Source organism: Miscanthus floridulus, chromosome 15, assembly GCF_019320115.1.
Source record: "Miscanthus floridulus cultivar M001 chromosome 15, ASM1932011v1, whole genome shotgun sequence".
In the NCBI taxonomy this organism is placed as follows: domain Eukaryota; kingdom Viridiplantae; phylum Streptophyta; class Magnoliopsida; order Poales; family Poaceae; genus Miscanthus; species Miscanthus floridulus.
This window is the reverse complement of record NC_089594.1, coordinates 1,811,245-1,820,785: the sequence shown is the minus strand read 5'-3', so window position 1 is coordinate 1,820,785 and position 9,541 is coordinate 1,811,245. Positions and strand designations below refer to the sequence as shown.

At 57.1% G+C, this 9,541-nt stretch overlaps 1 pseudogene; it reads left to right on the top strand.

The window, feature by feature from the left end:
* LOC136509457 (E3 ubiquitin-protein ligase RDUF2-like) lies at positions 1 to 642 on the top strand (annotated as a pseudogene).
* The last annotated feature ends 8,899 nt before the right edge of the window (positions 643 to 9,541 follow it).

The following is a 9,541-nucleotide window of genomic DNA, read 5'->3' as shown; positions in this document are numbered from 1 at the left end:
ATGAGCTATGTGCCTGGAGCACCGAGATGGTGGCTTGAAGATGACCTAGACAGCATTGATCCCGTGGACTTGGCCTTGGCCCCCTATCGTCCTGGTAGTACATATTACCATGAAGCATCTCGGAGAAGGAGGCCATTTTCTGCTCTACTACTAGTCGGATCTCGACATCGATCTCCATCGCCACCCCCATCGTCCCTCCAAACTGCTATCTCTGGTTCTGCCAGCCGGCGCCAGCGCAGTCCCATCAGTAAGCGTGCTCGCATCCCTGCCTCCAGCAAGGCCATCCTGGGGCTCAAGGAGGTCACCACCACGGACGACGACGACGACTGTGCCATCTGCCTTAAGCCTTTGGCTGATCCTGCAGATCAGGACAAGGAGGAGCCAACAGCAGCTGGTGTAGAGAACATGACAAGGCTCCGCGCCATGCCTTGCTCCCACACCTTCCACCAGCACTGCATCTTCCAGTGGCTCCGCCGCAGCGCCGCCTGCCCTCTCTGCCGCCACCGGCTGCCCACCACGGATGACGATGACGACGAGGAGGGGGATGACTAGGATGACCGGAGGAGGAACGGGAGCATGCAACAAGACGCACGGAGGCATCATATCCTAGCTAGGGTTCGACGACTACGAAAGATGCGATGATATTTTCACATCATCATATATCTAATATAGATTATGAAACATATATGACGACCCAGCAGCATCTCGTTCTCTTGTACCTACCTAGCTACCTTAGGTCCAATGCAATGCAAGCTGTGATCTGTAACATACATATAATCATAAATACGTACGCATGTGGTACTGTTTGATATATATGCGGTTTCATGTTTCAATCCTTGTAAGCAATTGTATGTGGAGAGTGTAAGGAAAATGGACCCTAGTCTCATTTACTTTGGATTTTGGTGTTTGATGACCAACACAATCAAATTGGACTAAAGAATTTGCAAGTGTTTGTTTTGTAGTTCAATAGGGTGCAAGACGTGCCTTGGACGAAGGCGACATGATGATCTGATGATCAACACCATAAGCAAGACCTTAGAAGCACAAGAGAAGACCCAAGATATCAAGCAAAGTCCAAACACGAAGATATGAACTAAGCCGGACCCAAGATCGCGAAGAAACGAGCTCACAGAGGTGACAGGACGCTGCACAGGACGCTGCACCGCTTAGTGAGTCATTAGGTGATTAGCGTAGGTGCTTTGCGAAGTGCTTAGATTGATTAGACCACCGCTTATATGCTTGCTCTAGGTTTAGGCCTAGTGTTTAGTGAGGTTTGCATACCTCTTACCACTCGGTGCTTGCGAGCACTATTGTTGTATATCGGAGGGGCTTATAGTCTTGCGAGATCACACCAACCGCGTTTGTGGTGTGGCCACCACCGTGTATCGGTGGGAACAAGGCCCGTAGCGTTTCAACCGAAAACTTGATAGTGAAGACGGCGGGGAGCATCCAGGAGAGGCTTGCCGGAAGGCACGTCGGAGACCCACTTACGCGTGGGGAAGGCCCGAGGCTATTCACGGAGTTACCCGACCAGGAGCTTGGCCCTTGCGAGGGATTCCTTGCGAGGGGTTCCATCGAAGACTAGGGGGAAGCTTGTGCGCTTCTCGATACCTCGGTAAAAATACTGGAGTCGTCGATGGGAGTTTGCATATCTCTACCTTGCCCTTTAGCTTCCGCATTTACATTGATTGTATTACTCCTTTTTGCGGTTGAGATAGCAACACACTAGCAAAACCATAGTGGCACATTTAGATAGTTTATCTTTTGCATATGTTTTGCTAAGGTTAGAAAACGAGGCCATAGTTTAGAGTAAGATTTTTAAGTTGCCTAATTCACCCTCCCCTCTTAGGCGTCACGGTCCCCTTCAATTGGTATCAGAGCCAGTTGGCTCAATTTGGACCTTTGGCTTAACCGCCATTGAGCCGATACCTCTAGGCCTCCGTACTTTGACGACACTAACTTCCCTTATTATAAAGCTAGAATGGCTTGCTACCTTGAGGTGGTTGATTTGGGTGTGTGGAGAGTCACTCATGATGGGATGAAACCCATTAAGAATCCCGAAAAACCCACAAAGAGTGTGTCGGGTTTATAAACTCGGGGTCCCTTGGGGACCGGCTTCCACGCCAGAGCTCGGCCCAAGAAAACAACATATAGTTCATGGGCCGGCCCAAGAGTCTAAAACACAATGGGCCGGAAGGGCAGTCCGGTCACCGACCGGAAGGTCTACCCAAAAGAAAAGCACCTGCTCGTCAACTTCTTCGGCCCACCTCTCCGACCAGAGCACTCGCTTCGGATGCTAGCCGCCTCCGGACGGTCTCTTCGATCGAAAGTACTAGCCCAAAGCGCTACTTCCGACTCCAACCCCGCGTCTCTCCGACCGGGGTACTTAGGAACCCCGCTCGCCGCTCTTCTCCGACTAGCGCAACCGGAGCCGACTGGGGCCATCTGACCGGGGACGCCCGCACGGAAGGGACCAGGGACGAACGGAGAAGGCAGCGCACAAGTCAAACCACGATACCAGGGACCATACCCTATATGCCTACGGGAACAGTACTTCACAACCGCCCTGACGCAAATAGTATTGTAGGCGCCGACATTTGTGTCTATAGTATTGTAGGCGCCGTTGGACTCCTGTATGGCAAAAATCCCCCCACGTGCCACTAGGCATCAACAGTGTTGCGGGCGTCGGGATTCACCGTACCAGGTAAACGTGGTAAGGCTCCTCACATGCCTCTAGGCATCGAACATTATTTTGCAGGTACCGACATCTACCCTTCCTGAAGAAGACAACGCAACCGCCCACATGCACCTGACCTTCTACAGTGGCATCAATAGTGTTGTGGGCGCCTACCATTATGCTGTCCTCATCGGCGTGGGCAACAAGACTTAGTGGCATCCGTACTCTCACCGTCTCCCCTGTAAAGCCATCCCCTTCATCTATAAAAGGGGATGCACTCCCTCCAACTAAGGAGGTCGACTTCTTCAAGCTCAGTTCCTTTAGATTCATTAGTCCAATAGCTCACAACCACAGAATCGCTAGGTTCGGACCTCAAGCACACGCTTGAACACTTAGCTCATAGCGGAGTTCCCGTCGCTCTCGGCCCTTCCGACCGGAGCTGACTGGGCCTCTGGTACCCCCCATTTTTCTCCTTCTCGTTTGTAACCCCACTGCAGACTTCGAGCACCTAGGCTCAGGAATAAAGTCACCGACCGACCCAAATTGGACGTAGGGCACGTTGCCTGAACCAGTATAAACCCTGTGTCATTGAGTGCTAGGCTAGCTCCGATCACAACGTACAGTAAAACTACAAATATTCACTAGTTGGTCACTTTCTGTACCGACAGTTGACGCCGTCCGTGGGGAAGACGCTGTACGTTCAATGCTTTTTGGTCATAGGATGGCCCATTTTTTCGTCACCCCCGTCGTGGCGGGCTCGGACGATATGATTCGCCTCGGCTCGCTGGAGTTTCCCGCACTCTCACCCGCTGGGATGCGGGTTCCACCCGTCTTCGAGCCATCCCAGGCCTTCCTCTTCGGAAGCCTGAACTTCATCGCCGACCAGCTCGGCGTACTACACCTCCGCGAGGACGCACACATTCCGGCACCCGTCGGGGGGGGCACCCTCCACCGACTCCGGGACGCACGACTTCAACGACGCAACATCTGCGCTTCTTTCCAAGCAAACTCTCTGCTCAAACCCCGCTGTAAGTAATGTACATGCAGTTATTTACTTACTATCTTCCATCTTCCGCCAATTGCTCGGGGGGACACCGTTGTCCCCGTCGTAGCCGCCATACGGCCGGTTCCCCCATGGCCACGTGTCCTCTACGGATGCGTACGCCTGGGGGCTCCAGATGACGCTAGAGCCGCCTCCTCTCACGTCTGAGTTCGTGGGAATGGCGAGCTATGCTCCCAACTGTTTCCTCGACATCATGGACGACGACGTCGGGAGCGACGGCTCCAGCATCGGCGATGTGGCGCCCAGCCACCGTCCGTCCCGGGAGTGCGCTATGACGGACGCCCCGGAACAGCTGCTGGGGGTAATGGAGCCCTTGTAGACTCGTGCCCATCCAGGCCCTCATGCGGAGACCCCCGAGCTCACACGTGAGCACGGGGAGGAACTACGACGATAGTGGCCACATCAGCCACTGACTGCGCTAGCACGCTTGGCATACCACACTGCGCCGCGTGCGCAAAGACCGGCGAATGACGCTCGGGGTCGCGCCCTTCATGTCCAGCACAACACCTCGGATAGGGGGACCAATCCTCCGCAGTTCGCTTGGGCTGGTCAGAACATCGCCGCCGCGGCAATGCTCCTGCACGGCCTGTCCGAGCCGAACGACCCTCGCGAACGGGTGATCTACCAGAACCTCCGGGCACTGGTGGAGACCGCCGCCGTTCAACAAGCGGAATGCTCCGTATCACGACGCCAACTCGCGGTCTCGCCCCCCATCTAGGAAACAGGGACACAGCAGATGGGTCGCTACACCCTATCACCGCAACAACCGCCGAGTGCGGCACAGGCGGACGCACTGGCACCTCGTCTTGACTTGACGACCGCTCCTTACCGACCGCCTATCTACGCACGGCTCGGACCGAACTGAGACACACGCAACGGCGACCGGAGTCCCAGCCCTGATGGCCCAAGACCACGAGCCTTTGTCCAACACCCCCACCAAGCGCCGTTCCCACCGTGCTTCAACGGGGGCCACGGCAAAGGCAAAGCCAAGCGCCAGGATCAGGACGAGGGCCCCTCCACGTAGAGGGGGAAAAAGAACATAAAGGGTCACCGCCGACCAGCCGACTCCGCGTCGGTCGCCGTGGCCGATCACATGGGCACGCAGCCCCAGCAGGACCCTTCGGGACACTTCCACGAGCTCATGGAGAGCCTGTGCACCAACCATGGCTATCCTGTCAAACACCTCTACAAGGATTGCTAGCTCCTCAGGCGCCTGCTGAGGCAGGCTGGTAGGCCAAGGAAAGAAAAAGGCGAAGAAGCAACGACCGAAGAAGGGGGCACAGCGGGCAAGGATCCAGACGACTGAAGGCTGAAGTGATCCGACCGTACGCCTACCGACTGAAAGAAAACGACGACAACGTTCTCTCCAAACGCTTGGAATAGCTATGTCGTTTTTTCCTTTTCCTAAGTTTCAGTCTTACCTTTGTTTACTTAGCGAATGCTCCTATAAGAGCACCCCGACCCGAACACTTTTTGGCTTGGGGCGCTCGGGGGCTCCACTAGGGGGCACTATTACCCCTCTGTCTTTGTTTTTTACTTTCATTTGGAGAAACTCCTTCCTACCCGAACGAAAGGGCAGTTCGTTCCTTTAATTTGCCTTATGTAGCTTTGCTTCAAAACATTCCGATTGATCGCACCCCGCCTTTTCCTACGGTTACGAGCGGCCGAGCCTCGCGGGCCACGCCCCGGGCTCACAAGGTTGCAGCCTATGGACAAACGGGCAGGTACGAGAAAGAAAGAAATAAAAAAACAAAATTATGCTAAGGGAAAACTTAGGAACAAAAGGGAACAAGCTTCCCCGAACGGAGCAACTCCATCACAAAAACAAAAACCGATTGCAGTCATTAAAACACACGCGAATGTTTTACACAGCGGTTCCTCCATGAACTTTAACTTTTTATGTTTACTAACTACTTATATTCTACAAGCTAATAAACTAGCCCGGCGACATCTGCTAGCAGCACGACGATGAAGGCGCATGCTGCTCACTCCCCGGCGGCACGATGTTTGGCTCGATCGGGGCCAAGGCAACGTTCCCCCCTGAACCAGGCTCCGCGCTATCCGTAGGCTCAGAAGCATCCTCTCCACGCATGCTTCGGGCCATGTCTTCACGACAAACGTCCATCACCCACTCAGCGGAGACTTGCTCTGACACCGACTGGGCATGCGGCAGCAAGCTCTCCCCGATTGATTGGATGTCCTCCATGCTCAGACCTTCGACATACCCACTGCAAATAACGGCGAAGTCCAGGTTCGGGTGGTGTGTTGCCACCGAGGTTAGCACCCCCGATGCTCAGTAAAACAGCCCGCTCTTGACAATGTCCTTGACCGCGTCCGGGACCTCCGCCAGTTGGACAGCAGGCGCGCTGGTACTTGGCGCCGACCCAAAGACTTCCGAGACGACGAGCTGGGCAACGTTGTGGATCTGGTCAAGATCCCCCTCGAGAGCACGTCGCTCTTCACGGGACTTGGCCAGCTCCTCGACATTCCGACTGAAGTTCGCCTTGGTCGTCTCCAGGTCCCGCTCCAGCGTCTTCACCCTTTCGCCCAGCTCTGAAAGAAGAGAGACAAGCTCAAGAACAGGCTGAGGGAAAAATCAACACAATGAAAAAACAAAAAAGGTACGTATCAACGCGAGAGGCCTCAAGGGTGGAGAGATCCTCTGCCTGCCGGGACACCTACTCGCGCAGTCGGGCACTCGTGTCCTCCGTCCCCATCACCTAGCCCCGGAGCGTGAACACCTCCTGATCCGCCTCCGACCGGGCCCTCTGCTCCACCTCCAGGGCCTTCTGTGCCGAGTCTAGGGTGGCCCGCTCTGGCTCAAGGGCCACCAAGGCCTCTTGAAGCGCCACCTCGGTGTTCGCCAGGGACGCCCGCAGCCCCGCCTCAGTCTCCGCCTGGCGGACCTTCGCCGCCTCGAGCCCTTGCTCGGCAGCAGTCGCCTGCTCCGCCGCACGCTGCACCTCCGCCCGCACCGCGGCCACCTCCTAGACCTGGGACTCACGACGAGAGAACTCCACCCGACGCTCAAGCTCAGCCATCCGGGCATGTTCCGTCCAGAGGAAGTAAGACTTGCGGGACGACATCTTCCTTATATCCTACGAAAAACAAGCATGCTAAAAACAACCGACAAAAGATTCAAAGGGCAAGGACAAGTACCAGAAACTCACCACTGCGGTGAGCTATAGGTCGACCTCAACCAACTGCCGAGCGAACTGAGCCAGCTTCCGGGCGTTTTCAAGCTTCGCGTATAGCTTGGTGAGCTCGGACACCGCGGCATGCCCTTGCCCCCCAAAAATGTCCCAGAGCTAACGCTCTCAGGAATCCCGGAGGACGAACCGCGCCTTCGATGGGTCCTCAGGGCAGGGCCACTCTAGGTCACCCTCCGGCAAACTGTCAGAGGGCCCAGCCTCCAACTGGACCACCGCCAGCTCCCGCAGCGACACCGGCGGCTCCACCACGACATCCGCCGCATCGTCAGACAGGATGTCCACCACCTCATTCGTGTGGAACGCTGCCGGGCGTCCCAACTCTGTCCTAGCCGCACTTCCCTCCAGTGCCTTCGGCTCCGACGGCAAGGATAAGCCATGCGACCCTCCACCCGGCGAGATAGGGAGCTCGCCCTCCCTCGTCTCTTCCACCGCGACCGGCGGAGGAGGGGCCGCGCGAGTTACCTCTGATGCAACCCCCACCATCGGCATCGGGATCGCTGCCAACAACGTCGCCGCTGCTATCGCCTTATCAGCAGCCGCCCCGGGGGGCACCACCCTCGGGAGGGAAGGCTTCGCCGCCGCCACCCTGCTGCCTCCTTCGCTCGATGCAACACGCTACAGGGTGGGCCTCCAAGTCTCCTGCATGGGGGTCGGGGCGATGCTCAACCCCGGCATCCCTCGGCCACTGACGGAAATTGCAGGTAAGTCACACTCCAAAAAGACTCGACCGGCAAAAGATCGAAGATCAACAAAAAGGAAACATACAGGGAGGTGAGTGGCACGACTCTAAAGGCAGGCTCCGATGACGATGGACCTACAGGACGAGGACCGCTCCCAGGCTACGACCCACGCCCCCTCACTTCAGACGGGGGCGGAGTCGTCCCGACCGGCTCCTGCCCGACCTGCGGGTCACTACGACCTTTGGCTCGAGACTCCCCGACCGGAGCAGCGGGCGGAGCGTCCTCTGACTGCAAATCATGCGTCGTTCGAGCGCCAGTCTGCCCCTCAGACCGCTCGGACTGCTCGACCGCACCCGCAGCAGGTAGGGCCTCCTCCGGCTGCGAGTCAGGTGTTGGCACCGGTCCTGTCACCGCACAAGAGCCAGTCCGCTCCTCGGGCCGCCCGGCTTGCTCAGCCACGTCCGCCATAGGTGACGACGGGATCGGCGACACCACCGAGGGGCACGATGACCGCGTTCGCTTCGCCATCCATCCACCGATGGCGTCCACGCTCGCGGCACGCTTCCTCAATGCAGGAACCTCCACACGCCGCGCGGCCTCCTACTCCTCACCAGTGGACGTCGTCGTAGGGTTGCGATGCTCCGCCGAAGTCACAACCACCTCACGACTCTCCTCCACGTCGGAGAAGACCATGTCGTCCAAATCCGTAGGATCATTCGACGTGAGTTCCGACTTGATGTCGCTCCTATGTTCCTCGGCCCTCACGCACCGGGTGACCTCCTTCTCCTTCTCCTGCTTCCGCTGAACCTCCCTGGTTCTCTTCTTCTTCCGGGCGTCTGCCGCCTCCTTTTGGGCGACCTACCGGGCCCTGCCCTCCGGTCCCTTAGGAAGGTGTGGCCGAGACTTGTACCTTTCAAGCCCCTACGGAACGGATGGCCCAGGATCACGAAACAAGAAAAATAGAGGAAGAAACACGAACAAAATAAAGGATCATACCAGGTTGGAAACGATCGAGGCATTGAACGGTATGGGTTTCCCCACAACCGTATCCTTGGGCCTCAGTTGCAGCACCCAGCCGAGATGACTCCAGACCTCGTTGTCTGGCAGGTCCTCCGGCGACGCATGGTCCGGGTCCGACCAGCTGTCGTACTTCCACATCGGCTACGTCCTCTCCGCCAAATGCGCAACCCGATGGCGGAAGAGGGTATGGAACACCTGCACCCAGTCCAGGCCACGCCTTACGAGCTTCTGGAGCTCCTCCTCGATGGTCTCCAACTTATGCTTCTCCGTGCGGGCGCAACCCCATGACCAAGTTTTCTGCTTCTCTGGCCTACCACCAGTGAACGCCGAAAACGGCGCCTCCGCTGGATTCCTGATGTGAAACCACTCCCCGTGCCACCCCCGGTTGGAGTCACAGGGGGCATACATGGGGTACGAATCTCCCACGCTCGGCTTCCTCTGCAGGGCGAAACCTCCCACCGGTGCAGTCTCGGCCGAACTCCCCACCGTCAGGGTCCTCCCGGAGAACAGCCGCCAGAAGAAATCCACGTGCGGCTCCATCCCGAGGAACGCCTCGCAGACGGTAACAAAGCCGGCAATGTGCAGCACCCCCGTCGGATTAAGGTGCTGTAGCTCCAGACCCCACTCATTGAGGAGCCCGCACAGAAACCAATGCGCGGGGTATCCTAATCCACGCTCATGGAAGGTAAGGAAAGAGACCACCTCACCGGGATGAGGTTGTGGGAACTCCTCCCTCCCAGGGACCCTCCAGTGCACCACCTCCTGTGGCAGCAGAAACCCCTTCTTGATGAAGGCCTCCAGCACTGACTTCCTTACGTTGGATGACCTCTAGTCCGACATTTCGCTCCGGATCGCAAAAGGATCGGTGAGTTTCTTCTCTCCTCCCTCG